Here is a 17,126-nt window from a genome sequence, read left to right as displayed (position 1 = left end):
TGGAAGTCTTAATTGCAGTGGCTCTGTTTCTTGGAGGCTGGTTTTCCTGGTGTTATCTTCTGCCACCCATCTGTCCTCAGTGTCTGCCTCTGCCCCAATTGAATCTAATAGAAACAGATCTGCTCACTGACAAAACCTCCAAATGAGATTGGATGGCGTCCCAGAAAGCAGCGTCAGGAGTAAAGTTGCCTGACAGGTGCGAGACAGGCCAGTCTGTCCTGGATAAGACAAGCAGCATTCGCCCTGCATACGCTCTGAGCCTGCAGGCCTGGGAGCCTGACATTTTGTAGGGATGAAAGGAAATCATTTGTGCTGAGCAGTTTGTAGAGTTTAGCAAAATTATAAAGTCAGCGAATTAACTAAAAATTAAAATGAACAAAGTTACTAAATTAATGGAAAAGGCTAGATTCTTCTTGCCAGCCCCCACACAGCTAACGTTGTAAAACATGAATGTCGGGCTCACAATGCCCCGTGAAAACAGCTACCAAACCCTCTGCAGGTCACAGTCCTCAGAAGGGTCTGCATATACTGGGAAGCAGTGGATCCCAACCAACCGAGAGAGCCGTGCTGGGAAGCAGCAGGTGGGAGGACAAGGTGACAGCACAGTTACCTTCACAAGCTGTAAAATGCTTATGCAAAGACTTTAGCTCCTCAAATCTCAAGATCTGGCCTAAAAGATGAAAGCTGATCTAAAGGATCATTTGCCTCAGGCAAAATGCATTACCTCAGCAAATAAGCTCACTTAAAAAAATGGAAACTTAACATATTCTGAACATGGCTTTGCTCACAACTCACCTAGCACCTATAGCTCTGTATTTCTGCACAAGGTTGGCACTAATCTGAGTGGCTTCCTAGAAAATGCCACTTGCTAAGCTACTTGCTAAGCTCTGAAGCCTAGAATGATTTCTGTTAGGGTGCTTAACTTCTATTTGCCTACCCACACCTTCCTCAATGCATCACATACCACGCCTGGTCGCTCTAAACCACCATATGGCTTCCATTTGTTAATCATCTGACAGGTCAGCAGCCTGAGACCAAGATAAAATGTGGCAACAGGGAAAGATGAATGGTCTGTTCACTGGTGTTTTCTTGAAGATTGTTTTCATATTGTACACAGACGTGCGGGTGCATGGAAAGATTTCCCCCACCAAAATCAGCACATGAGCCCCACATATACTTATAATTTTTGTTTTGTTTTGTTTTGTTTCTTGAGACAGAGTCTCACTCTGTCACCCAGGCTGGAGTGCAGTGGCATAATATCGGTTCACTGCAGCCTCTGCCTCTCAGGTTCAATCTATTCTCCCACCTCAGCTTCCCAAGTAGCTGGGATTACAGGCTGTGTCACCACACCTGGCTAATTTTTTGTATTTTTAGTAGAGGCGGGGTTTCACCATGTTGGCCAGGCTGGTCTCAAACTCCTGACCGCAGGTCATCCACTGGCCTCAGCCTCCCAAAGTGCTGGGATGACAGGCATGAGCCACTGTGCTCGGCCACAGTTTAATTGTAAACTCTTGGATAGAAAGTGCCCCTTTCTTTGCATCTCTGTCTCACATGCCCAGGAGGGGTTGGAGTTTGAACAGTTTCTCAACAGACCCTTGCTGAGTGCTTGGAATGGGCAGACCACCTTCAAAGACAAACAGGTTAGCCACTGACTTTCAATTATTCAGTAAAGTAGTGCCTTCATTTTATGCAACTTTTGGGACCTGAGAGTAGAAAAGCGTTTGCATGTATTTGCATCTGCACGTGGGCAGTGCTCATCTGACCCTGTGTGGGTGGATCCTGAGAAACACCACAGGGTCCTTCCTCAGGAGCACAGCCCTTTTCCCCTTTAAGCCACCGGGTCAAAGCCTAGGGCAGAACAGGCTGGTGGTGCTCCAGGTCAGGGGGACAGTAGTGAGAGACAGTCTCGGATTTCTCTGGCTGTTAGCAGGGGAAGAGGCAATGGTGAGAAGAAACGGCAGGTCGTTCCCGCTTTTCAGAAGACTGGAAACTATTTTGCTATATTTACAGTGACCAGAGGCATACGAGTGCCTGTGGAATATCTTGCAGCTTCCCTTTGCGCCAAACATAATGACACGCAGATTGCTTCACGGTTACAGTTTTCCTGTTGAAGTCATCCATGACTAGCTCTATTCATATTACAGTTAGAAACAAGGAAGAAAAGAGAATAAACAGGCCGGGCGCGGTGGCTCAAGCCTGTAATCCCAGCACTTTGGGAGGCCGAGACGGGCGGATCACGAGGTCAGGAGATCGAGACCATCCTGGCTAACACGGTGAAACCCCGTCTCTACTAAAAATACAAAAAACTAGCCGGGCGTGGTGGCGGGCGCCTGTAGTCTCAGCTACTTGGGAGGCTGAGGCAGGAGAATGGCGTGAACCCGGGAGGCGGAGCTTGCAGTGAGCCGAGATCACGCCACTGCACTCCAGCCTGGGAGCACAGCGAGACTCCGTCTCAAAAAAAAAAAAAAAAAAAAAAAGAAAAGAGAATAAACATCAGATGGATAAGAGTTGACATAAGAAAGGACTAGAGAGGCAGAGGGACCAGGAAGAAAGCAATAAAGAACAGTATGCAACAGAAAACAAAATAAAGAGAAAAATAAGAAAGGTGAGGCTGCTGGTGATCTGGAAAACCCCTGCCCTTTGTTCAAATCTGCACCCAAGCTAGGAAGCCTTCTAGGGAAATCTGGAGGTGATCCTCTCCCTGTGCACACATTGCAACTTGTTGTGATGTCTCCGATAGCAAAGAATAGGAGGAAAACACAGATGTGCTTGATCCCACCCCCGTAAGACTGTACGAGCATTGAGGAGCTGGAGTACGTCTGGGTCTTGGCACAGTGCCTTGGAAATAGTTAGGGCCTCATATATTTTTGCTTGTTGAGTAAATGACTAAGTGAATTGAGCAAGAAGAAGAAAGATACAGAAGAAGAAGTAGGATGGTACCCAGGGTCTTCACCAGTGATAACAGCTCAGCGTCGACCTCTCACCCCAGGACTTCTGGACCATTGACCTCCAGACAGCCCTATCATTCCTCAAGGTACCTGCACAAATGAATGTCGATGCTTTCATTTGACAACTTGTGTGTCTAATGGGTATGTCCCCTCTCCGCTGAATAAGATTGTATGTACTATGAGGGCAGGTACTTACTGCCAAAATACTTTCTCTTTTTCAGATAAAGCCTCCCTCTGGACCTCTAGCCTTGTAAGGCCTACCAAAGCTTGCAAAACACAGCAGATGTCCAATCTGAACAGACATGACCCTCAGCAATTCCCGTTGTCAAGACTAGGGGCTCTCAATCAAACTTGGCAACCTGTAAAAACTTTTCTTTTCTTCTTTTCTTTCTTTTAATTTTTTTTCAGATGGAATCTTGCTCTGTCACCCAGGCTAGAGGGCAGTGGTGCGATCTTGGATCACTGCAACCTCTGCCTCCTGGATTCAAACAGTTCTTCTGCCTCAGCCTCCTGAGCAGCTGGGATTACAGGCACCCGCCACCATGCCTGGCTAATTTTAGTATTTTTAGTAGAGACAAGGTTTCACCATGCTGGCTGGGCTGGTCTTGAACTCCTGACCTCAGGTGATCTGCCTGCCTCGGCCTCCCAAATTGCTGGGATTATAGGAGTGAGCCACTGCGCCCGGCCATATGAAAATTGTTCTAAACGTACATACTGTGCTCCCACACTGGGGTTTGGCTTCTGTAGGTCATGGAGGGTGCCCTAGGTCTATATAATATTCTCAAAAGTTCTTCAGGGGAGGATTGTTTCTGTAGTCCATGCCTTGGTTTACTAGCACTCCCTGCCAGTTGCCCATCTTTGTCGGTTTCATCCTCCCCTCTTATGATGCGTAGTGCTCCGGCAGTGCTCCCTGGCAACTCCTGAGCTCTGATCCACTCTCTCGTCCTCTGAGAAGGATGGCTCACATGGTGAGATGCAGGGGTGGCCCCTCCAAGATGACCCCTTACGGCGCTCCCTCCCCAAGCACATCACAGCTCCAGCAGCAGGTCTGCACCCGCAGTGACACACCACGGCTTTGCGTTTCCCCTGCGCTGAGGAGCTGCTTCATGGAGCACCTCTGATTGACACATCTAGAATGGAGAATGAAAGAAAGTGTCAACCTGGAGGAGTTTAATAACGCTGTAGGCTTCAACTGTAATTAAAAGAAGGAAGAAGGGGCCACATCCCAGCGAGGAAGCAGCTCCTTTAAACTATTGAAGAATATGTTGTTCTGGGGGTACCAACAGCAGAAGAAATTTTAATAACAAAAACAAACATAAATTGACAAAAAAAGAAAAAGACAAGAGAGGTATTAGTTGGAACAAAACCAAGTATCTTGAAGCTGCTCATTTTAAACTGAGTGTTTTATGGTAGGAAAAGGAAGCTCCAATATTTTTCAAATACAATTTACATTTAGAAGTTCGAGTCTCCTCTTTCTTTCTGAGGAATAAAATACCCAGTTTCCTTTGAAAGTACAAAATGCCTAATTAGAACTATTATAAATCTAATGGTTATATCCACATAAGAACTTGAGCATAACAGTTCATAGCAGCCTCATTCATACGAGCTGAATAGTGAAAACCAGCCAGGAAGTGTCCAGCAACTGATGGATGGATGAACAGTGTGACAGGTGCATACAGTGGAATATTATGGGCTATAAAAAGGAAGGGAGTTCAGATACATTCTATAACACGGATGAATCTTGAAAACAGTATCCTCCATGAAAGAAGCCATTCACAAAAGTCCAAATGACTCCATTTATATGACACGGCCAGAGTAGGCAAATCCACAGAGACAGAAAGCAGAGCAGAGGCTGCTGAAGGCTACGGGGAAGGATGAATGGGAAGTGACTGCAAATGGATACGGAATTTCTATTTTGGATGATGAAAATATTCTAAAATTAGACTGGGGTGATGGTTGCACAATTCTCTGAAAATACTAAAAACCATCTAATCATACCCTTTAAAAGGGTAGATTTTATGGTACGTAAATTATACATCAAGGAAGCAGTAAAACAAATGTCATGGTCAAGATGAAGTACCACATCAAGTCAAACACAATGACGATGTTTTAAACAGGATGGTGGAGATAATCAGGCAGTCATTTGTCGGCTCTTTTGGCAGTGTTTGAAAAATCATGGAAATGAGACAGAATGTTAACGTCTTAATTCCTGGAAGGGGGAGGGAGGGAGTGAGGAGAGAGAGAGAGAAAGGCGAGGGGAGATAGAGGGAGGGGAGGGGAGGGGAGGGAGGGGAGAGGAGGAAGGGGAGGGGAGGGGAGAGGAGGGGAGGGGAGGGGAGGGAAGACTCTTAGACCATAGTCAGAACAACCCAGGCACCTATTCTGGGAAAGAAAATACACAATGGCCCAAGACCTGAACCCGAGCAGAGGCCAGACCTTGGGTGCCCAGAAGAGGTTGGCAGGGCCAGGCAGAACCCCACACTTAGGGGTGGTAGCCAAGCCAGGCATCGAGTGGAGGAAAAGAATGAGAATCTTTGGGGTGATTCCACTTGGAAGTCCAGGTAGAAGGCTCAGTAGAGAGCAGGCCCTGAGCTGTAGCTGAGTGAGACTCTTGTCTCTGAGGACAGCTGGCAGGAAGAAGGAGTGCCCTGTAGTGAGACAGGCCAAGCACAGGGAGCTGTCCTCACTGCACACACCTGCACAGTAGTGGCCCAGGTGCTTCCCACCCCTACAGCTCCACCGAGCCCCAGAGATCCTGGGACCTTCTCCAGAGGCTGATTAACTTTCCCAACCTGCTCTTATGGGATAAATCACCTCCAAATTCATCTCCCCACCATTCCCATTGGAAAAATAATTTGCTGGTATAAGGAAGCATCATTGCACTAGCAAATCTGGCAATCTTATTGACACCTCTGCCTCAGTAATCAGGACATTGATGATTTACATTTGAACTACAACGCATATACATCTTGCAAATTAGTTTTGAAAAAATTTGAGGGCTAAAAATATTTTTCAGAACAGATGTGTCTCTCTAACACGTAATTGTGGACTATCTGGTTAAGCCAGTGAATGAAATTGAAGATACTAAAGATAATTAAAGGATGATTTTAAATAAAAAAGAAACAAAAAAAATACAACAAAAAGCCATGAGTAAGTAAAATAACTGAAGGACAAACCCCAAACATGAGGAACACACAGATTCCAGGTGTCAACTGTCACACAACATTAGCAACGCACAGATTCCAGGTGCTGAGTTCCACTCAACACTAGCAATGCATAAATTCTGAGTGTCAAGTTCCATGCAACACTAGCAAGTTCCATTCAATGCTAGTCAGACTCCAGGTGTAGAGCTCCACTCAACACTAGCAATGATGAGATTCCAGGTATCAAGTTTGACTCAATGCTAGCAATGCAGATTCCGGGTGTGGAGTTCCACTCGACCCTAGCAATGCACAGATTCCAGGTGTTAAATTCTACTCAATGCTAGCAATGCAGATTCCAGGTGTAGAGTCCCACTGAACACTAACAACACACAGATTCCAGGTGTCAAGTTCCACTCAACACCAGCAACACACAGATTCCAGGTGTCGAGTTTGACTCCATACCTGCTGGGTGAAGCAGAAGCTCCCGAGTGTGCCAGGCTCTTGGTGCAAGATGAACTCCAGGGAATATGGAATGGATCCTGGGAAAACTGTAGCCGCACTCTAATTTTATATATTCAAGAGTTTATTCACATTTAGTAACTCCTTTTGTAACCCTGAAGTGTATAGAAAAATGAATGTCTATGGAATTGTGGGTTATTCACTTCATAAGAACCAAAGAGTTGAACTTCATCTTTGGATTAGTTTGGTTCCCATTCCCAAGACACTCCTGGTCCACAAGCAGACTGGGGAGCTTATATGGTGAATCTCAGTTCTAGGCCTCGGTCTAGACGAGGCCCTGGCCACAGGCTGGTCAGTGCGGGTACCCAGGCTGACACCAGGCCTCCCAACTCCCATGTTAGCCCTCTGCCCCACACCACGCTGCCTCTGAGTTTTGAGATGAACCCCAGTGCGTTTTCCTACTTTATTCTACCTTTTTGGAAGAGGTGAAAAACAAAATATAGATATTTATAATTAAATAAAACCTTCTTTAGAATACATTTTTAACCAGAGTATGTTTGCTAAAATAATTGTTTAGAGATACACCACACTTTTAATTTTCAGATTATTTTGTCACTTGAGTATTTCAACTCAACTGAGACTTAAATGGTTCAACTTGGTTTTCTCTTCCTTCTTCTCATGAAGAAACCAATATTTTCTTGTTCTAAGCCTTACGTTATTCTATGGCTTTTCAGGTGACTAAGAAAACAGACTATTTCCCTTTCAGATGACTTCTCTGAGAAGATCTATGATCAACTCAAGCGCTGGTCTTTGACCTGGAAAATTAAATATGATGTCCCTCTCTTAGGAAAAAAAAGGTAAATATGAAGCTTAAAGATTTGGCTTCTGTTTCTATCCCAGTAGCAAAATAAGACTTGAAGCTTCTGAGCCTCCATCTTCTGAAATGTCACACAGCAGAAGAAGGCCGTTCTCTTTGCAAACTCACAGAAGTGTGTTTTCTGCACGTGCTATGAAAAGGTGAACTTGCTCTACACAGGTTGTGTGTGTGTTTGTTTGTTTGTTTGTTCTGTTTGAGACGGAGTTTCACTCTTATAACCTAGGCTGGAGTGCAATGGCACGACCTTGGCTCACCGCAACCTCTGCCTCCTGGGTTCAAGTGATTCTCCCGCCTCAGCCTCCCGAGTAGCTGGGATTACAGGCATGTGCCACCACGCCCAGCTGATTTTTGTATTTTTAATAGAGACAGGGTTTCACCATCTTGGCCAGGCTGGTCTCGAACATCTGACCTCAGGTGATCCACCCGCCTCAGCCTCCCAAAGTGCTGGGATTACAAAGGTGTTGTGTTCTTATCAGCAGCAGTCATGTTACCCTAAACATAACGCCAAAAGCAAAGGAATAAAACCAACAAGGATGCAGCTTTATCTGCTGTTGTGTTTGTGACCTCTACATTTTTCGGATGTATCTATTATAATAATAAAACCATTTCTTTTGGAGTAAAGAGAAAGGTGTGGTGCAGTGCTGGGCAGTGGCATTTGTGAGAGCCTCCTGACTGCCCCTAAGTAGACCTGCCGCCACTGGTTATAAAGGAACTGGTATTTTTAATTTAGGAAGTGTAGCCTCTTAATTATGCACAGTCATCCCCAAAAGAATGGAAACTTCTCGATGTCAGAGGTCTTACATGTTTCTGGCATTCCCTCCCTGCACCTGCCTGGCTGATTATTAAGTCCTCGTCTGACTGTATTAGGATAGTCATTTTCATCTCCAAGGTGACAGAACGAGGTAGATTTAGGATTAAGTAACTGTCTGCTAAGCTAGTTTCCAAGTCCCCCATCTCTGCCTTCTGGAAGTGAGTTGAATGTACGTGTTAGAAACACCAAAGCTTCAATCTAAGCCAAACTTTTGGGTGCCCCTGGCTTGGCTAATGGTCTCTATAACTTGTCCCACCTCCTCCTCACCATGCATGAATGAGGGCCAACCAAATGATGAAAGGAGCATCTAAGCGCCACGTGCTCTCACGGCTACGTGTCCTCCAGATAACCCAAGTGTCCCGTGAGTTGAACTTTCCATGATAGTTGTATACAATGTAGACCACACAGGCACTTCCTGCCCATCCTGCCCATTTTAGCATAGTTTGTTAGGGGAAAATAATTTACTTTTCATGATGACTTTAGAAAGCCTGCGTTGGGGAAGCACTTGTGGAAACAGGTGACTTTCAGCACAATAAAAGACTCTACTGGATGGACTGCAGTGGCCTAAAAGCAGTCAGCGTTTATCTTTGAGGACTGTGTCTCCATTTATAGATGATATTTGACTATTGATTCAGGATAGAGGAACTCAAAGAACACCCAGAAACACCTGGAGGTCCTGGGTTCAAGTCCTATTTTTGCTACTTAGTGCTCTGGATTGGGTAGCCAATTAACCACTCTACATCTGATGTATTTTATTTATTTTTATTTTTATTAAATTTTTTTTTTGAGACAGGATCTTGCTGTGTTGCCCAGGCTGGAGTGCAGTGGTATGATCATATGATTAGGGCTCACTGCAGCCTTGACCCTGCTGGGATCACGGGATCCTCCACCTCAGCCTCCCAAGTAGGGGGGACTAAAGGCATGTGCCACCATACCCAGCTAACTTTCTGATTTTTGGTAGAGACAAGATCTCCCTCTGTTGCCCAGGCTGGGCTGGAATGCCTGGGCTCAAGAAATCCTCCTGCTTTGGCCTTCCAAAGTGCTGGGATTACAGGTGTGAGACACTGCAACTGGACATCTGATGTTTTTTCATCTGCAAAATAGACATATTACCGACTAATAGTGCTGTTGGGAAGATCAGTGTGAATAACCTGTAGAGAAGGACTCTGTATTTGTAGCGCTTTGCTCATTCTCTATGCCGCGTGGGCTTTTTAGGCAGTGCCGTGCCGGATGGCTCCCTGACATCTTTGTGTGCAAGTTCCATGTCTGGCAGGCAGATTGGATGATGGGAGAGGCGGAGGCTTTATTTTTTTTGAGAGGAGAGAGTAAGTCTTTGTATCACATAAATATTACCTTTTGATTTAAGTCATCTTATCCATTTGATCTGAATAAAAGCAGACAGGATCAAAAACTTCCATTTAAACATTCTGGATATTTCTGAATTTAATACATATTTATTTCCTCTTTACTGCTGAAAATCCACCAAAATAACACTAAATGAATAAAAAGTTAAAAATCCACAGGAAGAGGAGAGTGAGAAGAGAGAACAGCAGACCAGACCTAACATTTCAACACCTGTAATCAAAGACAGACCGAGGGTGGGAGAACACTAGCTGGTTTGGTGGAACTGAAGAAACAGGAACCAAAGTACCTGGTGAGGATGAACGCCAAGGAGAGGCCAAGAGAGGTACCAGGAGCCATGGAGCAGGAACTCTGGGTTGGAGGGCCCAGGTGCTGAGGAAGGGTGGAAACCAGGTGAGCAAGTAAATATGCAGGAAGGTTGAAAGCCTGAATAAGGTGTATTCTGATCCCTTCTCTCAGCCCAGACACCTGGGCAAAAACCCTTGCCCAGTAACACACGAGATGGGAGGTTGATTCTCTGGAGAAACGGAACCTAAGGCATTCAGGTCTCAGAGACTCCAGTCTCAGCGGGGAATGGAAGGAGGCCCTGGGTTGAAGGTGGGATCACATGCAAGTGTTTGCATGGAAGAGTGAGACACTCTTCCAGCTTCCTCCTCCCGACCTGTGTCCTACAACAACAGAAGCCAGGCTATCTTCCCTGGGCAAGAGGTTGGGGGATTCCACCCTGGGAAAATGACGGGGCTCCAGAGAAAAGTCCGTCAAATAGGAGAGTCCTCACTTTAGAAGTTGACTCACTGCTTAATCACAGTAACACCTACTAGTGGACAAGCTCCACTCTCAGCTCCCAAAACTCTATTCAGCTTTTATTATTCTAATAAGATGGACAAATACCACCAGATGTTTGTTTGAGGAATGTAGTTTCACAAAGACAGAGACTAAATGAATAAACATTTAAATTTACAAAATAGAGACAATGCAGAGAGAAAAAGAATTCAAAAAGAACAAAATCTGTTTCTTAGGCATAGCCTCAAAATATAGTAATGTTTTGCATTAAGAAATTTAGGAGTTTTTTTTAAAAAAGGAAGACATAGAAGACAAGAGACCTTAGCAATTAAATGAATGCTAGCCAAATTTAGATCCAATAGACAGGCTGAAAAATAAAGGTGAGGAAATCCTCCAGAAAGCAGAATTAAAAGGATATTTAAAAATTAGAATATCCATCCAGATTATTTGATTCCATGAACTCTGAGAAAAGAAAATGGGGGTTGGGTAGTTATTGAGATATAAGAACCCCTCCCGGATCTGAAAACTCTAGGTCTCTAAATTAATAGTCTTTGTATACAAAAAGAGAATGTAATATTGTACCTCCTGTTCAGCAACAGTGCAGTCATCTCATGTTGGTTTAACCAAGATTGAAACATAATTATATGGGAATGGGGGAAGGTAAAATTGGATGAAAAGTAATACAGAAGAGTATTCATCTATTACAGTAGGAAAGCAATGGATAATATCTAAGTAAATATAAATATATATGTATATGTATAGTACATATATATTATATATGTGTGTATATATATATTTTTTGAGACAGAGTTTTGCTCTTGTTGCCCAGGCTGGAGTGCAATGGCACGACCTTGGCTCACCGCAACCTCTGCCTCCTGGATTCAAGCAATTCTCCTGCCTCAGCCTCCTGAGTAGCTGGGATTACAGGCATGTGCCACCACGCCCAGCTAATTTTGTGTTTTTAGTAGAGACAGAGTTTCTCCATGTAGGTCAGGCTGGTCTTGAACTCCCGACCTCAGGTGAGTCACCTGCCTCGGTTTCCCAAAGTGCTGGGATTACAGGCCTGAGCCACCGCACCCGGCCCAAAGAAGTACAAATATTTAAGCATGATATTGAGAAATATTAAAGTAGCTGTTGGTAAGAAATAGCAAAAATCATTGAACATATTAGCAATTGGGGAGCAAGGCCAGAGTTCCGGAGGAGAAAGGCAGGGGACTATTGTTTTTGTCAATATGAGCCAACAAAAGTGAGTGTTACTCATGCTGTACATATATTACTTTGAAAAAGACAATGAAAAACAAACGCGAAGCACAAAACAACTAGATAATGACTTCCCATTCTCAGGGAGTTCCTCCTCTTAAGTCTCTGTGAGGCTAAGAGACAGGAGCTGGGAAGAGAACTGTGCAGGGCTCCTGGCTTTCCGTACGTTCGAGTTTCCTCTGCAAAGTTGGAGAGGCAGACTGTGCAGCAGATACCTCACTGTGTTATCACTATCTGATTCCCTCTTTTCTCTTGGCTCTGAAATTTTAGATGAGGATGTGTCATATATGTGAGATACGAAAAGATGTGTGCCCTTAAGTATCGTGACTCCGCAATACAGCAAGCAAAAATGTTCAGAATAACCAAAATGTGAATACCTTAAGCAAATCTTCCATTTGAAAGAACCTCACACATCAGGATTTAATTATCCCAGTGAGGGTATATCTTTTAAATTACATTGCTCTCCCCAAATTATAAAGCTAACCTGTTCTTCCCCACCAGGCAAACAATGTAATGCTGTACAAAAAATAGCACCAATATATACCTCCCCACCCACCAATGGGTCACATGTTTGCTTAAAGTGCTTTTCTCATGGGAACAAATTTATTATATTACTCTGGCCTCCTTTGGCTAAATTTTAATATAGATAACATTCTTCAACATTCATGGGTTACCTACCTACCTACCTACCTATCTACCTACCTACCTATCTACCTACCTATCTATACCTCCATTAAATTCAAGGTCTAAATCTGATCAGGAAGCTAAACTATACCTGGTTTGGTCAACTTGTTAAGAGGTATTGATCAGGAAAGACATTTTATTAAACAAGGAAGCAATTAAGCAATTATATGTATTTGTCTGTGAATTTTGTGTGATGTATTTGAAATTTACTTTCTATGAAGATTATGTAGCCAGGTGCCTGAATTTTTCTTCTGATCACATCTGACCAAAGAGGGCCAGCTATATCCAATAAAGACCAACTCCACTTGGTTACTGGTCCCTCTAGTCTCAGCCACTAACATTGATCATTCCTGAGACTGCTGGGAACAGTCTAAAAGAGATTTATCTTTTGGGAGAGGGTATATTAATGTTTCCCTGGTCAGGGCTGCCTCTATAGTATTCTGGGCCTGGCCAAATACTTTTTTCAGGACTCCTGTTTAAAAAGCAATTTGAGTCATTCAAAATGAACAGGCCATCACTGTTCTGGGACTCAGTCTCACAGCATCCTGTCAAAGAAATACCATGTTGGCCTGCAGAAGGGACGAGCTCACCTCCCCACTCTCCTGAGATTGGTGCCTATCTGGCCACAGGGCCTTGGGATGACCCTGTAGGTGCAAGTCCCAGAGCTTCTCAGGGCTTCTGGTTGACTCATGCATGCGGCAGGTGGGTAGAGGGTTGGAGAACATTCAAGATGGGAAGACAGGCTGGACTCAGGGGTCCTGCTCAGATGGCTCTGTGAGCCAGGCCAGACACAGGTATTGGAACTTAGAACTCTGGAGGAAGGCACTGCCAGGCCTGGGGCCCCTTAGATCTAAGGATGACACCATCCCTGGTTTACTAAGACAACCATTGGGAGTACATAATAAACATACTACCTTGCCAATGTTTAAGTGAACATTTAAAGCCACGACCTTCTGTCCCCTGGGCTCAGAGGCTGACAGCTGAGGTTGACTGGACAGACAGAGCATACACAACCCAGCAACGGTGGGGCAAGAGCCAGCCTTCTGAGAGAAGGGACGTCTTCAGGGATTAGACACATTCTGAAACTTGCAGGTTCTTGGCATATACATGGAAGTTTATACTCATTGCAGTGATTATTACGTTTTCAGAAGAAAATGCTTACCAGTTTCTACAGAGGGACTGTTCCCCTGGCACAAGGCTACTAGACCATCAGACCAATTTCTCAGCAGTTCTGTAACTCGAGTGCTTATGCCTTCTATCTCTGGACACACAGCTACTCACTCCCAGAACTGGAGTGTAGTATTGGAAGGCTAACAGTGGTAGGTATTACCTCTGTGGCCTGGACCCTGATTTAACAGATGCAGCCTCTGACCTGCCTGTCTCTGCAGGGAGGGATGCTTGTTCAACCCCTTAGCTCCTGACTATTCCTCTGAAGAACCTCACCCACATGATAGAGTTCAGGAAAGACACCTGCAGGCTCTACCTAGCAACCTCCTGATCCTGTCCCTCCCCATGTCTATCATATGCAGGTGGGGACAAGGTTCTAAACCCTTACCCGATGCCTGGGACATGCTTTGGATCCCCACTGGGACAGGAAACACAGGCACCTAGGGGAAGGGCTGATGAGATGGGAGGACACCCAAGACCTTCCCTGTTCTATGGTGTCTCTCAAGAGGAACCTTCTAATGAGGATGGTATTGCGACCCTAGGAACTTGGACGAAGCCCTGCCTATGGAAAGCCAACCAGGCAAGGATCGAGGGATTGTAAATACCCAAGGACACTCTGCCCACAGCCCAGGGCTGCCCAGTCCACCTCCTGAGCACTTTGGTTCAGCTGTTGGCAGTTCAGAGGGAGCAGCTGTGCAGCCTAAATTGTCCCCAAAATGGGATCTGTCTCTCTGCCCTGGCTCTGCAGAGGGCCTGAGCCACATGTGCTCTCACCATTCGTGAGCTTGACACTCCTTCAAAGGAAATCCTGAGCTTCGGTATGTGTGCAGGTATGTGTGCGTGCATGTGTGTGTGTACATGCATGTATGCAGTATGAGTAAAGTTCTTTTAAAAAGAAATCTCACACATTCTATGGCTATTTCTTAGGAGATATTTGTAAGTGGGCAAATCCCATAAATCACATCACCTTAGACCTCAGTCAGTCTAGCTCTAAAATGGGCTTGAACTAGAAGAATTATTGGGTTCCATCTATGGGTTTGTTCTCTAAATTTCAATAACAATGTGGTAATACTGTGAACAGGCTTCAGGGGTTCAAATGGGAGTAACTTGGTGGGCTGTTTTTTCTGTTTCTTGGATTGCATCAGTAATATTTTACTGAAAGCATCAGTTTGCTTTGTAGAAGATCTGACGTGGGAAAGGTGGGAAGGAGTGGATGGGTTTCATCAAGATCCCAGGTAGTTTAATTATCATTACTATTGTCCAGAGATCCCTTAAGCCCAAACATCACACAAACACACACAAAAGGTTAGCGCCCATCAGTAACATGCAGAACTGAATACATTCTACAAAGCTTTACAGTCAGAGGAATGGCCCCGGTTCTCATTTCAAAATGATTTCAGTGAAAATATCCAAGCGAAATATGGAATAGTTCCACAATATAAGGAATAGTTCCCCTAGACCTTTTCTTCTTGGTCATGGTTACCACCCTTCTCATGGATCGCCAACCAATATGGCAATGGCAGTAGGCAAGTTTGGATTTTTCCTGCTGCTTGCAGTCTGCTAATAAGTCATTTCCCTGTCACCTCCTGGCTGATGGGAATTGAAGGAACAATTATGTTTCACATGGTTGGGCTGACCGATGAACAAATCATCAGGTGCTAATTTAATTATGGCTAACACTCTAAATGCCCTAACCAAAGATACTGTTGGTATCATTGGATTTGAGAGTTTGCCGCCCACAGCTGGAGTCTCCCTGGAGGACTCCAGTGGAGCTTCTGAGCTCCACTTAAGGCTACACAATGGCGGGAGCCAGCAAACTATGGCCCAGGGGGCCTGCTGTTGTTTTGTAAATAAAGTTTTATTGGTACACAGTCACACGCATTCATCTATGTGTTGACTATTGCTTCAGGTAAAAGGACAGTTGAGTAGTTGATACAAAGATTGTATGTCCTGTAAAGCCTAAAATATTTACTATTTGACCCTTGATGTAGAATTTTGCTGACCCCAGCAGCCTGGGGATGGCTGCTGAGCACTTACTGTGGTCAGAAAATGACCAGCAGAGGGTGGACCTACAGGTGTATTAGCTGTCAGCTGTGGCCACTTCAGAAGCACCTGTCTCTATCAATGGATGTGAAATGCCTAATTCAGCAAGTGCCTTTTATCTAAAAGTAATAAGGCCGGGCTCGGTGACTAACGCCTGCAATCCCAGTACTTTGGGAGGCCGAGGCTGGCAGATCACCTGAGATCAGTAGTTTGAGACCAGCCTGACCAACATGGTGAAACACGGTCTCCACTAAAAATACAAAAAATTAGCTGGGCGTGGTGGTGGGCGCCTGTAATCTGAGCTACTTAGGAGGCTGAGGCAGGACACTCAGTTGAACCTGGGAAGCAGAGGTTGCAGTGAGCCAAGATCCCGCCATTGTACTCCAGCCTGGGCAAGCAAAACTCCATCTTAAAATAAAATAAAATAAAAGTAATAACTCTCTTCTTGTATAAGCGGCAGGGAGTTGAGATCACTTACTTTGCTTTCTATAATCCCACAGAGTAAAAGTTCACTTGACCCAGAAGGCACACTCGTTCAAAGACTAACATCAGGACCACAAAAGCTGCAATTGCAGCCATCACATTAATTTTTAGGCAGGCCACTGAATCAGGTTTTATGCTTTTTATGTATACTGAAAAATTATCTTGGCTTGTCCAGCCATGGGACTGTCAGGGAAAGAAGGCTTGTAATTACGTATGTAACAGGGAGTTTCTCTGTGGGGTGGACATTTGGGCAGGTACTTGCAGTCTTTCAATTCCGGCAAGTCAAAGGCTTGTTTCTTATTGGAAAGCCGACTCAGCCAGTGCGTGCGGCTTACTGGCTTTCTTGTGTGTTCAGGGAAATGCTGTAGCTACAGAGTCCCCCATCCTCTAGCTGTGGATCAGGTCCCACACTCCTGGGTTTCTAGCCCTGGGTGTCTGGTCCTGTGTTACCTGAGCTATGTGATCACAAATGAATCCCTTATTCTTATAGATGAGGGAATTGAAGTTAAGAGGTTTTGCCTGAACTAAGTGAACTCTAAGGTTACCTCCTGATAACGTTCTAATCCCAAAGTGGATTGACCTGAAATATCAGCCAACAACATAAATTCGCTAAACTCCTAAGAAATATTTTCTGTGTAAGAGGCATCTCAGTCTAGCATTGCAGCGGCCATAAAACTCAACACAAAAATACCAAGGTTATAGACCGAGGCCTGCTCTCCAGGTGCTCACAGTCTTGGGGAGAGTCAGGCTGGGAGACAGAGGTTCCCGAGAGCACCTGCTCTCTCCATCCTGCTGGTAATATGTGATGTGATACACCGGATACATTAGCCGCTGGTCACACCCCATCCCTGTACCCCTGGTTCATGTGCTGGACAGGGAGCAGCTGCCTCCTGTGAAAAAAATTATGTCTCCTCCTTCCCCTCCTCTCTTCCACGTGGCAAGCCTATCCCACTGCTTTCTCTGTCACTGTCCTATAGCCAGCACCTCCAGCAATCCCTTTCTCTCAAGTACACCTAAGAAAAGTCTCTCCAGACTGCTGTAATGTGGCATCTAGGATGTACCAAGGCATAAAAGAGTCCACCAGTCTGGTTTCTGTGAAGAACCCC

At 44.9% G+C, this 17,126-nt stretch overlaps 1 protein-coding gene across 7 annotated transcripts in view; it reads right to left on the bottom strand.

Annotated features, from left to right (window-relative positions):
- The window catches only part of DPP6 (dipeptidyl peptidase like 6), a 1,162,044-nt gene that overhangs the window by 740,479 nt on the left and 404,439 nt on the right, over positions 1-17,126 (bottom strand). The window lies entirely within an intron of this gene.

The sequence above is a fragment of the Theropithecus gelada genome, chromosome 3 (genome assembly GCF_003255815.1).
Source record: "Theropithecus gelada isolate Dixy chromosome 3, Tgel_1.0, whole genome shotgun sequence".
In the NCBI taxonomy this organism is placed as follows: domain Eukaryota; kingdom Metazoa; phylum Chordata; class Mammalia; order Primates; family Cercopithecidae; genus Theropithecus; species Theropithecus gelada.
Note: the sequence above shows the minus strand (reverse complement) of the source record. Positions and strands in the feature narration are given on the sequence as shown.